Source organism: Nicotiana attenuata, chromosome 7, assembly GCF_001879085.1.
Source record: "Nicotiana attenuata strain UT chromosome 7, NIATTr2, whole genome shotgun sequence".
In the NCBI taxonomy this organism is placed as follows: Eukaryota; Viridiplantae; Streptophyta; class Magnoliopsida; order Solanales; family Solanaceae; genus Nicotiana; species Nicotiana attenuata.
In genome coordinates this window covers 22,750,318-22,768,546 of record NC_031995.1, presented here as the reverse complement: position 1 = coordinate 22,768,546, position 18,229 = coordinate 22,750,318, and the positions used below count along the sequence as shown (strand labels likewise).

At 41.7% G+C, this 18,229-nt stretch overlaps 1 long non-coding RNA gene across 1 annotated transcript; it reads left to right on the top strand.

The window, feature by feature from the left end:
* Positions 13,297 to 15,271, top strand: LOC109230422. The gene is made up of 5 exons (XR_002068630.1): positions 13,297 to 13,640; positions 14,318 to 14,373; positions 14,612 to 14,743; positions 14,857 to 14,905; positions 14,984 to 15,271. It is a non-coding gene; the product is annotated as an uncharacterized LOC109230422 (long non-coding RNA).

Genomic DNA, 18,229 nt, shown 5'->3' with positions numbered 1-18,229 from the left:
AAAGACAAAAAGTCGTTTTAAAGGAAAAATTGAAGAAACTTCTAGAAGATGTTTAAAAAGTTCAAGATAAACACAGATCTAAAGTAGATCTGAAGGAAATCGGAGAGGATCTTAGAGATTAGGGTTTCAGAAGACCTAGAAAAGGTGAGAGAGACTTCGAAAGTTACCGATCTAGACAGGGGAGTCAAAGGCTGACTCGAATGGTCATGGCTTGCCGGAGAAAGGTCAGAGACGACCGAAGAACAGTCATCGAGCGAGGATTGGACCACGCCCGTTCAGAATCTGGTCATGAGACCACAACAACAAACACATAGAAGCCATAGGAGGCTGATACAGGTCTTAGGCGACCATGGAAAGCCATAGATTAGGGTAGATTAAGGGGGCGGTGGCTAGGGTTTGATGTTGTTGTAGAGAGGCTTTGGGAGAGGAGGGGAATGCAGAGACGGCGTAGGGTAACAAATGAAAGGGTTTGGGGGGTAGTTGGGAATTAATTTAGGTAAGGGCAATTTTTGGCCGTTGATCTGAGTGATCAACGGCTTGGATTGAACGGGTATAGGGGCAGTTTAATGAGACCGGGTTTGGGTCGGTTTTTAATCGGGATTGTGTCGGGGTTTTTATTGGATTTGGGCCAGGGTAATTTGGATTCAAATTGGGGTCCGATTTAGGCTATAATCGAAATAAAATGGGGCTAACATTTAAATAGCCCATTTTTTCCTATTTGATTTATAAAAATAATAAAACAGTTTTTGGAAATAAATTAGTGGTACTAAAATGATTTATGACACATAATTGATTATTTAATACCGGACTTAATTTTATGAACATAAATGTAGTTAAATCTTGAAAGAGGCTAATATTGCAATTATATGCAATTTAGCTTTAAAAATACTAAATAAATTTGTAAAAATATGCAAAAATTCCCTTGGCTATATTTTAGCATAGATAAAAATGTGCAATAAGTGAATCACCAAAAATGATAATTTTGGAAACAATTACTGAATTTTATGGATAAAAATAGGAGAATAAATAGATAAAAAAAAATCTTTTAAAATTAAGGCAAAGTAATGAAGCACTTGGATATATGCATATATGCATATATATACACCATTTTGAAGCTATATCTTCATATTGAAAAATATGTAGGGAAAACTTTGGTGTCAACACCGTACAGCAATGACGCATCCCTGCATGCCATACCAAAGACCTTCAAAATGACGCCCTACCTCAGGATATATGACGGAACGACCGATCCTGAGGTTCACGTGACTCACTACATCACCGCCGTGAAAGGCAACGACCTCGCCAAGGAACAAGTATCCTCTATTTTGCTGAAGAAGTTTGGCGAAACCCTTACGGGAGGTGCATTAATATGGTATTCACAACTACCAGCCTGCTCTATAGAAACTTTCGAGAAAATGGCCGATAAGTTCGTAACCGCCCATGCCAGATCCAAGAAGGCTGAAGCAAGAGTAAACGACATATTCGCTATTAAAAAGTCCTTGGGAGAGGGACTAAGGGACTTCCTCGCCCGGTTCAACAGAGTAAGGATGACTCCGCCGAACATATCCGAAGGGATGGCGGTTGCCGCTTTCCAGAACAGGTTGAGTAGACATGGTTCAAGAGCAACTAGAAAACTTTTGAACCGATTGATGAAATATCTCTCAACCACTTGGGACAAAATCCATAATGCTTAATGCGCCAAGGTCCGAGCAGACGAAGACGACCTCAACGGACCAACTCATCAACTAACATCGGTGCAAATCGAATCAAGAAAGGAACGAAGAGATAATATCAAGAGGGATCCTCCGATTCCGCGACCCAACAGGGAACGACACCAACCATATGTCAGGGCAGCCGCTGCACCTTCCCCCCGCTATGAAGAAGGCCCATCCAGGACAAGGACAGGGACTCACCGGAACAAAAGAGGCATACCCCCTTTATGATCTGCTCACAATTTTTGTGTGTCACCTACAGAAATAGTCTACGCTCTTGAGAAACTCGGAACAAAGGTGAAGTGGCTATCGAAGATGAGATCAGACCCAAATACTAGAAAATTTGACGCCCTCTGTGAGTTCTACCAGGAACGTGGGCACAAAATTGAAGATTACAGCCCTCAGACAAGAAGTCGTTAACAGGTTGTGGTAAGGACACCTCAAAGAGCTGTTAAGCGACAAAGGGAGAACCAATTTTTCCAGAGTACGTGAACATCAAGGCCCGCCGAAGCCTCCATCACCAGCTCGTACTATCAACATGATCATCGGCGGAGGCGATGACTCCTCTATCAACGGCATGAAATTCACCACCACTCACAATCTCAAGCGGTCTATCACCCACGAACGGCACGACATACTCGAAGAAAGTATCATCTTCGATGAGTCAGATGCCGACGGTTTGACTTTTCCTTATAATGATGCACTCATTATTATTTTACGCATTTTAGATACTGATGTAGAACACATCATGTTGGAAGATGGAAGTGGAGCATGCATTATCCATCTCTGAGTCCTCACCCAAATGAGACTCGAGGACAAGATAGTGCCGCACTGCATCACGTTAACTGGCTTTAATAATGCAGTTGAACGGACGTTCGGGGAAATTACACTCCCTATCTTGGCTGGCGGCGTGACTCCGGAGACGACATTCCACATCATGGACTAGGCCACTACGTACAACACCATCCTGGGATGACCATGGATACATCCCATGAGAGCCTTCCCCTCCATCCTATACCAAGTAATTAAATTCCCAACATCATGGGGAATATTTAGCATACACGGAGAATAACGCACGTCCAGGAATGCTACCGCATTGCCTTAGACAACACGACAACCCAACAGAAAAAGACAAGCAATAGAGGCATAGCAATCAACAGGGACGAGGTCGACACAAAAAGAGACCGGGGACGTCATCATGGATCCCGACATGATCGAGGCTGAAGATTTGACCACAGAAGACCTCGACCCCGTTCAATTGAACCTTAACGATCGTAGCAAAAAAGCCTATATCGGCTGCAAACTTCGGGAACTAGGTAAATTCATTGAATTCTTAATATCTAATATAGATTTATTTGCCTTCAGTCATGCAGACATGCCGGGCATCCCAAGGGAAATCGCCACACAAAATTTAAACGTCGACTCGTTCCACCCCTAGTAAGACAAGTCAGGCGTAAATTAAACTCCGCCGCAGTCCGCGAGGAGGTAGAAAACTATTAGAAAACGCCTCCATCAGGGAGTCGAAGTACCCCAAGTGGATCACCAATGTAGTGATAGTCAAAGAAGAACAGAAAATGGCGGATATGCGTGGATTTCACAGACTTGAACAAAGATTGTCCGAAGGATTCAATCCCATTACCCCATATCGACCAACTTATCGATGTAGCAGCCGGGCACGAACTATTGAGTTTCTTGGACGCTTGCTCAAGCTATAACCAAATTCTTATGGAGGAAGAAGACGAGGAGAAGACCACATTCATCACCCACCAAGGAACGTATTATTATAGGGTCATGTCATTTGGGCTGAAAAACGCGGGAAAATTTGCTCAAAAAGGACAACGACCTCGAATGGACTCCCGAGTGCGTCCAAGCTCTACGAGAACTAAAGTCATACCTATCATTACCACCCCTGCTTTCGTAACCCGAACCTGGGGAGCAACTCCTCATCTATCAAGTCGTCTCCGAGGTAGCGGTAAGTGCAGTCTTGATTTGCCAAAACAAAGGTACGCAATCTCCCATCTATTACATTAGCAAAACACTCGTTGATGCCGAGACGAGGTACCTGCACCTCAAAAAATTAGCTCTAGCCTTGGTCGTAACTTCACGAAAGCTTAGACCCTATTTCCAATGCCACCCCATCTCGATCATCACAACCTTCCCCCGAGGAGCATTTTGCATAAACCTGAAATATCGGGGAGGCTGGCCAAATGGACCATCGAGCTAAGCGAGCATGATATCGCATACCAGTCGCGAACAGTGATAAAGTCGCAAGTGCTCGCCGACTTCGTCACTGACTTTAGTGCAAAAATAATGCTTGAAGTCGAAAGGGAAGCCATCCAAGCTTCCCTCCAAACATAAGACCTCTGGGTCCTATACACCAATGGCACATCCAACGCGTCAGGGTCCAGACTGGGACTCGTACTCGAGTTCCCTACAGGAGAAGTAATTCTCCAGTCCATAAGGTGCCCGGACATGACTAAAAATGAGGCCGAGTATGAGGCCGTAACTGTAGGGTTGAGGCTAGCACTTAAGTATGGGGCAAAATGGTTGAAACTCCGCTATGATTCCCAGCTCGTAGTCAACCAAGTCACAGGGACTTTCCAAATCAAGGAACAATGGTTGAAAAAATACCCGACCAAAATCTGCAAGCTATTACATGAGTTCGATGAATTCCAACTCGATGAAATCCCACAGGCGCAGAATGCCGAAGCAGACGGCCTTGCCAAACTGGCCGTAGCTACCAAAAGCATCACGACCGGGGATAAAAGCGTAGTCCATCTCCTCATCTCATCACTAGACCAAATCGAGGTAAGAACCATAAACTTAATTTGGGATTGGCGCAATGGTATTATCGCATATTTCCCGGACGGCACGCTCCCAGGTGACAAGAAAGAAGCCAAGAAACTAAGAATGCAAGCGGCCATATACAGTCTCCTTCATAGTGACCTATGTAAGAGTGTAAGCACGTAATTTTAGACTTGTCACGTTTTTTGAGAAACATTATTATTTTTACATATTTTTAAAATGGTAATTTCGTTTATTTTAATGTTTCTAGTTTTTTAATCCATTTTTATTATTACTTCATTAGTTTAGTTTTATTGTTTTAGTATTTAAAGGACAAAATACCAAAATAGTTCATTTAAATTAATTATGATTTAATCTTGCATTTTTATAGGATATTTTATATTATTTTTAATCGAAGTCAATTAATATTTTATTATTGAAAAAGAGAGTGAAATTTGGGTTGGTTTGTCTTTCATTGATTTAAGAGGTCCAAGAAGAGGCCCAATTTGGATCCCCTTAGCCCAATCAGTCCCCAGCCCACAAGACCAGACCTTTGACCTGCCGATCCACCCGTTGACTCACCCATCTTCCCTTTTAATCTCAGCTCTCCATTCTCACTAAATCCAATGGCCACCACTCTCTCATAGACCCATATTTAAACGCAATTATAAGAAACCCTAATTCCCCACCCTAATATCCAAGACCAACCACACCCGCCCCTCTGCCCACTGATCCTCTCTAATCCAATACCACTATAAAATGGCAAAGAGTGGTCGATGTAGCTTTTACCCAAAAGGTTGGGATCGATATCCACAAGGAGCTAATATTGGTTGGGAGTAGGGTTTCTATCCAATCTAGCTATGCGTGTTGCTCTTAATTGCACTTCTAGATATGTTTGGATTTGTTTCTATTCTACTTTTAATACTACTGATTGCTGAAAGTAATCTAAGTACAATATTTTCGTAGGGTTTTTCTCAATTGATAAAAAACACTAGGGAAGTGACTTACACCTAGGTGAGTATCTAATGGGGTCTAGAATTTAGGACAAACTTGTTATATTTGGGATCATGATATAACCTTTGCACATAATTACCCACTCTATACCTCTCGGTGGTTCGAGTGACTTTGCCCTAATTGGCTTTCTCAAGCCCAATTGGGTGTTCAAATAATGCAAGCAAAATTGGCTCAAGTCGGGTATTACTATCTCTAGGTTTAACCCTTTTATTGGGGCTATCAATTCTTGAATGCACCCCAATTCCTTGTTAGCCTGAATTTCCTAGACTTAGTCTCTCTTTCTCAAGAAGAGTCTAAGTCATAAAGGCACGAATCAGTGTCTGCAACCACCAATTCAACAATTAAAGCATGAATCAAGCTAAATATCATTATCCATAAACAATTAAGCCCTAAAATTGAAGACCCATTAAATACCCACACTATGGTTGGGTCACAACCCTAGCTAATGGGGTTAGCTACTCATAATCAAGGTAGGAATCAAAGATGGAGATGAAATATAAGTCATAAAAGTTAATTACAAGAATAAAATCTAAGATTAATAGCTAAAGCTGCGCTAAAATTACTCTAAGTAGTAAAATACGACTGTTCACGAATTCCTCAAAACAAAAGATGACCTAAAATATGAAAAAAAACTATTTATACACAGCTAAATTTCTGGACAAAAATACCCCTACGGAGGTTCCACTATCAGCGAAATATTAAGCATATCAGCGTAAGGGCTTCCGCGGCTGCGCAAAACAAGCGTGTACCGCGTTTCTTCACTTTTATGCTTGGTTCTGAACTTGATTTCGCGGACAGCATAAAAGATACCGCCTCAGCCTGGGCCTCAACCGCGGCCGCTCAATTTGGACGTGGACCGCGCTTCTCAGATAGCTCACTTTGCAGGGTCTCTGAACCTTGATTCGCCGCTCTTAGCGGAATTACCACCGCGGTTGCGTCAGGTATTCTGCGGCCGCACTTCTTCATCGCGCCTAGCGGTCTCTATTGCACCCAAAACACCTTCTCTGAACCTCAATTCCGCGGATCGCGTAATTGTGGCCGCTTCAGCGGTGGATCTTCTGCGGCCGCTCTTTTTCTTCGCAGTCAGCGCTTTTATCTCAGCTGTGAACTTGTACAATTTACTCCTTCATGAGTTGATTATGGCTTTCTTGCCTTATTTTGACCAAACCCTGTAGACAAGCACAATAAGTCCGTTTCCGGGAATACTTTTACACATTTTTGATCAAAAACCTAAGCAAAAGAGAGCATAAGATAGGCTGAAATCCATAGTTATCAACTCCCCCAAACTTAAGCTTTTGATTGTCCTCAAGCAAACAAAGTAATTCCCACCTCCTCAAGATAAAAGAAAGGAAAATTTCAGCTGTCCTAAAGTGACTTTATTAAGCATCAATTGGGACTAACAATTACCCTCAACTCAAATGCATTATTAACAAACACAACCTTTTTAGTACGATAGCCCTAGTGCGACACAAAAACATCAAGAGTTGACTTAACTCATCAAGGAAACTCTTTCTACTACATAGGTCATTGTGGAACCCAAGCCCTTGCTCCTCTACTCTCCATAAGCAAACCTTACTTTAGCTTGTAGCACTCTGAACAAGGATTGTGGAAAAGAATGCTCACCTCTCTTAAAGAAAGGTCACAAGTCCGGCTCTAAGTACCATAAGCTTGCCCCTTATATGAATCACCACTAATGTAAGCTCACTAAACTCGATATCATATAGGGCTTTTGTGGGAATGTAATGAAGGCTTTTGGTTCGAGGTAGGATATATCGGTCTATGAAGGTTTCATCTTTCCTTAAGCACTTCATTTTCTCATTTTGGCTCACACTTTCTTGACTCTTTGAGTCATTTTCTTCTTCCTTAGGGAACTAGAGAGACACACTGTCACTCTTTCTTGTTCATGTTAATCCTTTTTCTCCTTTCTAATCATTCCAAGCCTTTCATCATTGCTTTTATTGAATCCCTTCATCATTTTTTTTATATTATTTACATTCTTTTTGACTTTTTGGCTTTTTTTTTCTTTTTCTTTTTGCCTTCCCTTTTCTTCATTTTGTACCTTTTATCACTTTTGCATTCCTCGTCTTTCCCCCCAAACTTATGCTTTTGCCAATTGTGCTAAGGAAAGATCGGGTGCCAAGAGAGGGTCATTTTAGAACGGATAAAGGCTTCTATCATGGATATTGAAAGAACAAGGGCTTCGGCTCAACGGGGTTGACTAGGAATATCATATTTGGTGGGCTATGGATGCTTTCATGTTTTAATTTGGATCAAGAAGAGCCTATAATCATTTCTCAAGTCGAGCTACACTTAGAATTTTGCCTAGACAAACATTAAGGGCAAGTGCTAGACTTATTGGCACGGGACTTGGACTTGCAAATCAATACCTCACCTCACAAGCTGTTGGATTGCTAAAGAGACAGAGTCGAGGGCCCACAACAACCCTAGCCAAGATTGAGCAAAACAAATGGCTCCAAGAAGCCACTCGATAATTGTTTAGTCAGCACAAGAGTCTAAAGGTCACAACTAGCACTATTCCTTGCAAATCAGTTTGTTTTTAACCATAAGGTCAAAGGTAAATGTGCTAGGACCAAGTGAAGCTTTTCCTGAGTCACTTTTATTCATTACTACTATTTACACAAAAACATAAAGAAAAACGGACTCAAACCCTTAAGAAGGTTGTTAGACCATCCATCATCGGAAAGAGCCACCCGGTTCACACAAATTTCACCTTTGGAAAGAACCATGGCATTAAGATAACCAAAGGCTTATTGATCACGAAAACTTGTAAAAGTAAGAAGCTACAAACTGAAAAAGAGGCTACTAAATGAATTAAGAAGTTATGCCATTAAGGAAAATTGCAAAAGAAGTTATAAAGTAAAATACGAAAAGTAAACTGAACATGTACAATAGGGGATTGAGACGAAAATACATAAAAGGGGAATGAATATATACATGGAAAAGTAACTTTATATACATACCAAAAGTAAAAAGTACGAGAACAATGGAAAATAGTATCAAGGTTATTACAAACCAAATATCCAAATCATCATCAAAATAGGCCACCCCCAAATAAAAAGTAGCATTGTCCTCAATGCTATCAGCAAAAATAGAATAGGGGAAGAGTAGAGAGTAAAGAAAACTCCCTATGATGCCTCTGTCTACATGGGGTTACTGGCTGGGTCCTGTGGCTGGCCTGAGTCACCTCCCTTAGGGTCCTCCAGCTCAATCTCCAGATCCTTAGTCTGGGGGATCAGCCCTCTCCTCACGGGCGCTTTGTCACCTTCCTGCTCTGGTTCCTGTGCTGGCTGAGCTACCGGGACTGGCTCCTCTAACAGTAAGTCCAATAGAATGTCTCCAGCTGATCTAATCTTCTGAACCTCCCTGCTCAGCAGCTTCACTGACTCCTTTGCGGCTCGAGTCTTCTTCAGCTTCTTTGTTTGTTTGCCCAGGTCCTTGATTGCTTTTCCTTGTGCCTCCAAAGCATCCATGATAAGCTTCTGGTTATCCAGGAGCTTCTTCTGGTTGTCCAAAAGCTCCTATAGAGATTCCTCCACTGAAGCGGGCACTTGAGGCTGAGCTGGAACTGACTGAGCTGCCACTGTGCTGGATATGACAGACAACTTAGATGTAGCTACCTGCATCCAGTTGTTGATGGTGGAAAGAGTCTGATTAACCCTTAGTGCAGTGAGAGGGTATGCTGATGAAGAAGGCACCGAAGTAGGAATAGAGGAAGATGGTCTGGAGGAAGGATGTTGCATGGCAGTGGAAGGCTCAGAACCAGTGGCTATCACCGCTGGCTTTTCAGACTGGCCAGTAGAAATGGTGGCTTTGCCCTTGGACTTGGGGTTGTCTGGACCCTGTAGGCTATACCATGAAAATTGCCTCTTTGATTTCACTTTGGTGTCAAAATCCCTTGCTTCTACTTCCTGATCCTCCAGGTAAATAGTGAGGAAGTTTGGGAAAGGATATGAGCTCTCATTCTTTCCAACCACTCTGGAATAGTCTCGGGAATAGTAATCACCGATGCGAGCCAAGGGCGGGCTAACTCATCCATAGACACCTTCTCTAGATACAGGGACTCATCCTCATCATTGAACCCAGCATAGTCATTCAACATCTTGCCATCAAATCTAATCTTCAGGTTCCGCACCTTGGTCACATAGATGCCTTTTTTGATGTGGGCTACGTTGGCATAGAACACTTTGACTAGATATTCATTGGCCTCCGACAGCTTGCTTGTGAAGAATCTCCACCCTCCTCTTTCATCAAACTGCCTCTTCACATTGGGGGTGTGGGGTAGAAGATCCCTTTCTATGAATTCCCTCTTGAGGGAGAGAGACCTCTGCAGCCACCATTCCCGGAATTTGTGATAGGCTTTCTCACTAACAAATCGTTGTTGCCACACCATCGGGTTCCTTGACCTTGGCAACCCCCCTGCCTGGGTGTCACCACCTCTCCCGTCATCAGCGATCTCAGCATCTACATAAATAGGGTTCATTGGTGGGACAAAGGTGTGGCAGGTGGAGAAGCTAATGCTGAAGACTCACTACTCTCCTCTAAGCCATCAGACGACTCAGAAGAAGCAGGGGGTGTAGGTTCATCTCGCAACTAAAATTTCTCTATAAAGTCTGCAGGGATGTGGGTTGGCACTGAGTCTCCTTTTGAAACTTCTCGGGAAGGGACATATTCACTTCCTTCAGAATGGGATGCGGCTCTGTCCGCAGCTTTAATGGCCTTTTGCATTTTCCCAATGGATTGTTGTACCGCTAGGGGTAACTTGATTCTTCCTCGTCCCCTTCCTCGGGGGGACTCTGCTTTCCCTTTTTGTTTATCACTCCCGCCTCTAGATTTCACTATTGTCTGCATACACAATCATTGAAACTCATTAGTGTTGTTGTTAAAAGAATCATTAAAGCAAGACAGATGACAAGTTGACAGTGTTCCAAAAGCAGAGGTCCGCTGACAGCAGAAAAAGGGGTGCTGCCGCGGACTAGCTACCGTTGAGAGCAGAATTTTGAACTCGACCGCGGAGGAGTGGGATTCAGACTACCGAGTCTCTGAAGTTGGACTACCGCTGAGAGCGGAATTTTGGACGCGGCCACGAAAGTTGAAACGTTGTCCGCGGAAAAACAAACGCGGTCGCGAACCCAATTTAGCAGGATTCTGAACCTAAAATCCACTTTCTGCGAAAAAAGAAGCGCGATCGCGTAAAGTAGGCTGGTGACCGCAGAATTCACCGCTGTCCGCGGAAAATGAACCATTTTTTACTCAAGACATTGTATAAACGCTGACCGTGGAATTTCAGCCGCGACCGCGGAATTCATAAAGAACGAGCACTGAAGGGTTTTTGTACTAGCATAAAAATTAGGCAAATAGGTGCCAAAATGAACAACCCTACCCCCTATTAGGCACACATAACAAATACCCACATGAATTTTTAACATCAATGCCTATATTATGGTGATTTATCAAACCCTAATTGAAAAGAAGAAGTTAAAACTAAAAGAAAAGAAAAGCAAAAATATTAAAGCAATGCTGTGATTTGAACATACTAGTTGTTTGATTTTGTGGTAGAAACTAATTCCTGATTAAAGCTATGATACTGGGCTCAGAGTAGATGGAGATGTACAGTAGCTAATTCTTTTGAGAGTGAAGAGTGCGAAAAGGGTAAAAGGAGTAGGGCCCTCCTATTTATACTAAAAACTCGAGGGCCCACACCGACCTACCTGGCGCGGCCGCAGAATTCTACCACGGTCCGCGCTTTTGGCCATTTTGAAGAGTTGCAGGTTCCAGGATACCGCTGAGAGCGGAAAAGTGGGCGCGAAATAACCTCCGCTACCGCGAAAAAGCCACCGCGGACCCTTCAAAGAGGTCACATTTTGGACTTTCCAAGTCCGCGTCCGCTATAGAATCACGCCCCCGCGAAAAGCTTCCGCTGACCGCCGAATTTTGAGCGTGGTCAGCGGTCCCATTACATGCTTAGCCAAATTTTCCAGTATTAGTCCTGCACTGCATTAAAAATTCCTACACAAACTTCACAACCAGTTAGTCCAAAACACAGCCTACACTAAGAAGAAAATCAAAAAGAAAGAAAAACACATGGGTTGCCTCCCAAGAAGCGCCTGATTTAATGTCGCGGCACGGCGCAGGTTACAATCAATCATTTGAGATGGATTATTGCCACCACGTGGATGTCGTCAAACTTGCCAAGATAGTGCTTCACTCGGTGCCCATTAACTTGGAGGATTTCACCATTTTTGTTTTTCAAATCAAGAGCACAAAACGGAGTTACATGCACCACTTCAAAAGGGCCACTCCATTTTGACTTGAGCTTTCCCGGAAACAGTCGTAACCGAGAATTAAATAGAAGAACCAAGTCACCTTCCTTGAATTCCTTGTTCCGGGCATACTTGTCATGTAAGTACTTCATCTTGTCCTTATACAAGGACGAGCTGGAATAGGCATGGAACCTAAACTCATCAAGTTCATTGAGTTGCTCTACTCGGAGATTTGCTGCAACATCCCACTTAAGATTTAGCTTCTTCAGCGCCCACATGCCTTTATGCTCTAACTCAACCGGAAGATGACACGCTTTTCCAAATACCAACCGATTCAGAGACATACCAATTGGAGTCTTGTAAGAAGTCCTGTAAACCCACAAAGCATCATCCAGTTTCTTTGACCAATCAGTCCTATTTACATTGATAGTTTTTGACAATATGCTCTTTATCTCCCTGTTGGAAACCTCAACTTGTCCACTAGCCTGAGGATGATAAGGGGTTGATACCTTGTGATTGACACCATACTTTGCAAGCAAAGTGTCAAATGCCCTATTGCAGAAATGAGAACCCCCATCACTGATGATCGCCCTAGGAGTGCCAAACCTTATAAAAATATTTTTCTTCAAGAAAGCCACTACACTCCGTGCCTCATTGTTGGGCAAAGCGAGAGCTTCAACCCACTTGGAAACATAATCAACAGCAACCAGAATGTACGTGTTAGCACATGAACTCACAAAAGGTCCCATGAAGTCAATGTCCCACACGTCAAATATGTCATCCTCAAGAATAGTGGTGAGAGGAATTTCATCCTTCTTGGAAATTCCACTCGCTCTCTGACACTCATCACATCTCTTCACAAGCTCACTCTCATCTTTATACAATGTAGGCCAATAAAAACTACAGCTGAGCACCTTTGAAGCAGTTCTCACCCCACCATTATGACCACCGTAGGGTGAGGAATGGCAAGCATCAAGAATAGTCATTTGCTCCTCTTCCGGAACACATCTCCGGATCACACCATCATTACAAATCTTGAACAGGTAAGGCTCGTCAAAATAGTATTCCAAGCTATCCCATTTATGATTTTTCCTTTGGTTAGAAGAGAGCTCATACGGGACAATGCCGGTCACAAAAAAATTAGCAACACCGGTGAACCAAGGCATACTATTCAAAGATACGGAGAGGAGTTGTTCATCTGGGAATGAATCATTAATTTCGAGACCATCATGGGGCCTCCCCTCCTCCTCCAAGCACTACAAGAAAGTAGGGCTACAACGACATTTAAAAGGCGACTTATTTAATAAATGTCGGAAAAGGATTGAAATTTTGACATTTTTAAAGAAATATCGTAAATTCAGTGACATTTAACGATAAATGACAAAATAATTGAGACTTTTAATTAAAATATCGCAATATTTGTCGGTATTTGCTGACTTTTACAGCAAATGCAGGAAACTTATTTAAGTTTGTAATGTTAATTCTAACAAATTGAAATTGAAAAATTACTTGTATATTACCGACTACCGGAGGCCGCCTGTTTAATGTTCTTCTCTCAAAAACCCTACTGGTGATCTTTCCTCTTTCCTCAACAACAAAATCACGATTTCCACCGTTTTATATTCACGAAATTGTCGAGGCATTGTGAAACTGCAACAGCCTAATGGGATTTTTCTTCTAGACTCGCTTCATATACCTTTCGAGCGCTCCAATCAATTTCTCTCGAAGTTCATCGTCGTGCTCGATTCGCGGATAATCCAATTCCAGCATGACACAGAGAATCGAACTCTAGAACTTTATACTACTGGTTATAATTCTCGATCTTTTAGTCAAGGTTACTGAGTTTCGGGTAATTTCTATTCACCTGTGATTCGATGCTATTCTGGATTGAATTTTTAATTGACTGCCTTTAAAATAGTTTCAAACTTTTATTCTATTCTATTCCGTTCCTACCAGTCATTTGATCAAATGCTTTAGAGGATTAACTAACATTTATTGGATTCGCACTTTCCTAGATAGTCATGTTCGCATAACTAGAGAGAATATAATTTACTTTTATCAGTATAGCAGCTTGATAGAATAGAATCATTTTTCCATCTCAAAAAAGGGATAGAATTCTTTTGTATAGATGAAATTTTGATAACTACTTGAGATTTTGTAAGTACACTTCATAATTTTTCTACCATTCCATTCTTCTTCATAGATTACATCTGACACAAGTGGAGGCTGCCTAAGTACTGCCCTTTGACACTACCGTTACCTGTTGCGCTTGCAACAACAGAGCTTTATTATGAATCACCGAGCTGTAATTGTGCTATATTTTTTTGGAAGAAGTTAAAAAAAGCAACTATCAATAGCATAAGACCACAAGATTAATATTTTTGACCTTTGCCATGGAAACCTCAAGGATTTTTCTCTTCAATGTCAGTTCTTTTGCTTTATCTTTTCATGTTGAAATGATCTTGTACTGGTACTGATTAGATTATTGACATTGTTTGGATGTTTAATTTGTTCTTACCATGACAGAACCCTGAAATCCATTTACCACATACAACATACTGATGCACCAGTCAATGAATAAGGTAATTAATCAATTTATAGGACTATTTTGCATCAACTAGATAGTTTATTTAATTATTTATTCCCGACAAACTACTCTATATATTCATCCAGTGAAATGACACTCTACAATCTAATTATTTATTTCTCTGTAAAGGGCAGAACAACTGAAACGAAATTCTAATGTTTCTTTCTACTTATAATACCTGAGAATGTAACACTGCAGACTAATATTTTTAATGTTATTTCTCTTTGTTTTAGCTTATAGAAAGCATTATCCACCATTTTTGGGACAGTGAGATATGACATTTAGGAAAAGATTGCACAAGATGAATGTCGACCTAAATGGCTGGCTGAGAAGGGAATATCACTTGTGAAACACTTCCTACATTTGTACGTAACTCCATCTCTATTAGTGGAATGATCTTTTCCATAAGCTAATGATGCCAAATTGATATATTTATCTTAAGCTTCTAATATTGGATGGTTTTTGTGTTATTTTGCAGAAGATAGTAACCATATGACTATCTATACTTCTTCAAGATATTGTACGAGGTAAAATCACTTGTTCATTTTGCTACTTAGTAGTTTCCTAAATTAGTTTAGTGATGATTTTTTTTTTTTTAATTTTAGTTCTTGAAACAAAACTATAGAAGAATGTGAGCAGCTAATGCAAAGGAATCCTCGACTTGGGAAAGCATGGACACTAAAGCGATGGACCCTAGAGCATTTCCGTCAAAAGGATGATGCCAAAGTTATGACTGGCGCATAGATTGTTTTGGAAGTTTAGGGGAAAAGTTATGAAATAATTGTATGTTGGAAGTAACTCTATATTTGGTTCAAATTGTTTGTAATGTACTGAAAAGTATGAAATGATAATGGATGTTATTGTGAATAAATTATTGTTAATTTATTGTTTTCTTTTAATACAAAAATGTCTTTGATTTAATCTTTAGCCATGACAAATAATGATTCACCTTCATATTATCAGTCAAAAACTATAAAGAATTTTACGACATTTATATATATGTCACAAACAAGGTAGGTTAAGAACCCAAATTATTGACATTTGATAAATGAAGTAAATAAGTGTCACAAATTATTTGCCGACATTAATTTAAACGTCAGGAAAAAATGACATTGAAATTTCCGACATTTGATTTAAGTGTAAAATAAATGCCGGTAATTGATTTTGTGCCATTTATGTGATTTATACCGACATTTATAAAATGTCGTCGTATGTCATTTTCTTGTAGTGAAGCAGGACAAGTGGTCCGCCACTTGGTTTTCACACCCTTTTCGATCAACAATTTCAAGGTCAAACTCTTGAAGCAATAGAACACATCTCATCAACCGAGCCTTAGAATCCTTCTTTGTCATCAAGTAGCGGAGTGCTGCATGATGAGTATGAACAATCACCTTGGCACCCATGAGATAAGGCCTAAACTTTTCCATGGCAAACACTATGGCTAGCAACTCTTTTTTCGTCACCGTGTATTTAACCTGGGCGTTATTCATAGTTTTTCTTGCATAATACACCGGGTGAAACATCTTGTTCACCCTTTGCCCCAAGACCGCTCCTACCGCAATATCACTTGCGTCGCACATAAGCTCGAAGGGTAAGCTCCAATTGGGTGCGGTAATAATGGGAGTGGTTGTCAGTTTGTACTTGAGAAGTTCAAAAGCTTTCATGCATTCTTCATTAAACACAAACCTCGTATCCTTTTCCAATAATTTACACAAGGGATTCACTATCTCTGAAAAGTCCTTGATGAACCTTTAGTAGAAACCCGCATGCCCAAGAAAGCTCCTAACCCCCTTGATGGAAGTAGGAGGAGGAAGTTTTGAAATCACTTCAATATTCGCCTTGTCCACCTCAATACCGTTCTTTGAGATCTTATAGCCGAGGACAATGCCCTCCTCGACCATAAAGTGGCATTTTTTCCAGTTAAGAACAAGATTTGTCTCTTCACATCGGGCTAGCACCTTGTCAAGATTCTTCAAAGGAGTCACCCACAACACTAAAATCATCCATGAACACTTCTAAGAAGTCCTCCACCATGTCCGTAAAGATAGCCATCATACACCGCTGGAAGGTAGCCGGTGCATTACACAAATCAAATGACATCCGTGAAAATGCAAAGGTTCCATACGGGCATGTCAAGGTGGTTTTCTCTTGATCCTCCGGAGAATTCAAAATCTGGTTATAACCTGAGTACCCATCCAAAAAGCAGTAGTAGGCACGCCCGGGAAGTCTGTCCATCATTTGGTCAAGATAGGGCAATGGAAAATGATCTTTACGGGTCACTTTATTCAGCTTCCGGTAGTCCATGCATACCCTCCATCCGGTGATAGTCCTAGTGGGGATCAACTCATTTTGCTCATTTGTGACCACAGTCATACCACCCTTCTTCGGCACACATTGTACCGGTGAAGTCCAAGAACTATCCGAGATGGGGTACACAACCCCTGCATCTAGCCACTTGATCACTTCCTTCTTGATGACATCTTGGATAGCCTCGTTCAACCTCCTTTGATGTTCCACGGAGGGTTTGGCATCATCCTCAAGTATAATCTTGTGCATGAAAAAGGCGGGGCTTATTCCCCGAATATCGGCTAGAGTCCATCCAATTGCCTTCTTCCTTCTTTGGAGCACCTCAAGGGTGGCATCTACCTGCACGTTAGTTAAGCAAGAAGAAAGAATAACAGGTAAAGTTGAACTAGGGCCCAAGAATTCATACCTGAGGTGTGAAGGCAAAGGCTTCAACTCACAATACGAGAGGTTCCTCGATTGAGGGTTTTGTTGGTGGAGTCTTTCTGTTCTCAAGATCCAAGGAAAATTTACGGGGCTCATAGGAGTAAGAACCCATTCCGTGCAAAGCATTGACATACTCTACCAAACCTTCATCCTCAGTCACATCATGGTTCAACAATACAACTTCCAAAGGATCCTCTACATTGGTCATGGCACTTGTGTCATCAACTATCACCTCCGTCACAAGATCAACAAAAGAGCAAACTTCAGTACTATTTGGTTGCCTCATCGATTTGCAAACGTAGAAGACAACTTTTTCGTCACCCACCCGGAAGGTGAGCTACCCTGCTTCCACATCAACCAATGCCTTCCCTGTTGCTAGGAAAGGCCTTCTCAATATTATAGGCACCTCATAGTCGACTTCGTAGTCGAGATAAATCCGCAGGCAAAATAAACTTGTCTACCCGGACAAGAACATCATCAATAATACCAAGCGACCTCTTCATTGTTCGATTCTCCATTTGCAATCTCATTGAAGTAGTTCGCAGTTGACCAATACCCAAAGTTTTGAATACAGAGTAAGGCATCAAATTTATACTTGCTCCCAAATCTCACAATGCCTTTGCAAAATCCGCACTCCCAATGGTACATGGAATGGTGAATGCTCCGGGATCTTCAAGCTTTGGAGCCATCGAGTGCACAATTGCACTCACTTGATGAGTCATTTTGATGGTCTCACAATCCATAGATCTCTTTTTAGTCACCAAGTCTTTTATAAACTTGGCGTATCCCGGCATTTGCTCAATCACTCAATACCGTATATGGCCAATCCGGCCCAGGAAAGATCCATCCCGCAAATATATACATCAACTGATAGTCAGTCACTCAGTACTGGGTAGGGCCAATCCAGCCCATGGGGAAGATCCATCTCTAGGTATAAATGCTTCGGACAAGATCCATGTCCAGGGAAGATCCATCCCTCAATATAAATCAACCACGCTCACTGGGGTGTGGGTAGACTCTGGAGAGGCTCCTTCAGCCCAAGCGCTATCTTAAGCCAGATCCAAGAATAAATTAGTAAAACCTGCTGCGGCGTGCAGCCCGATCCCATAAATATCACTCAT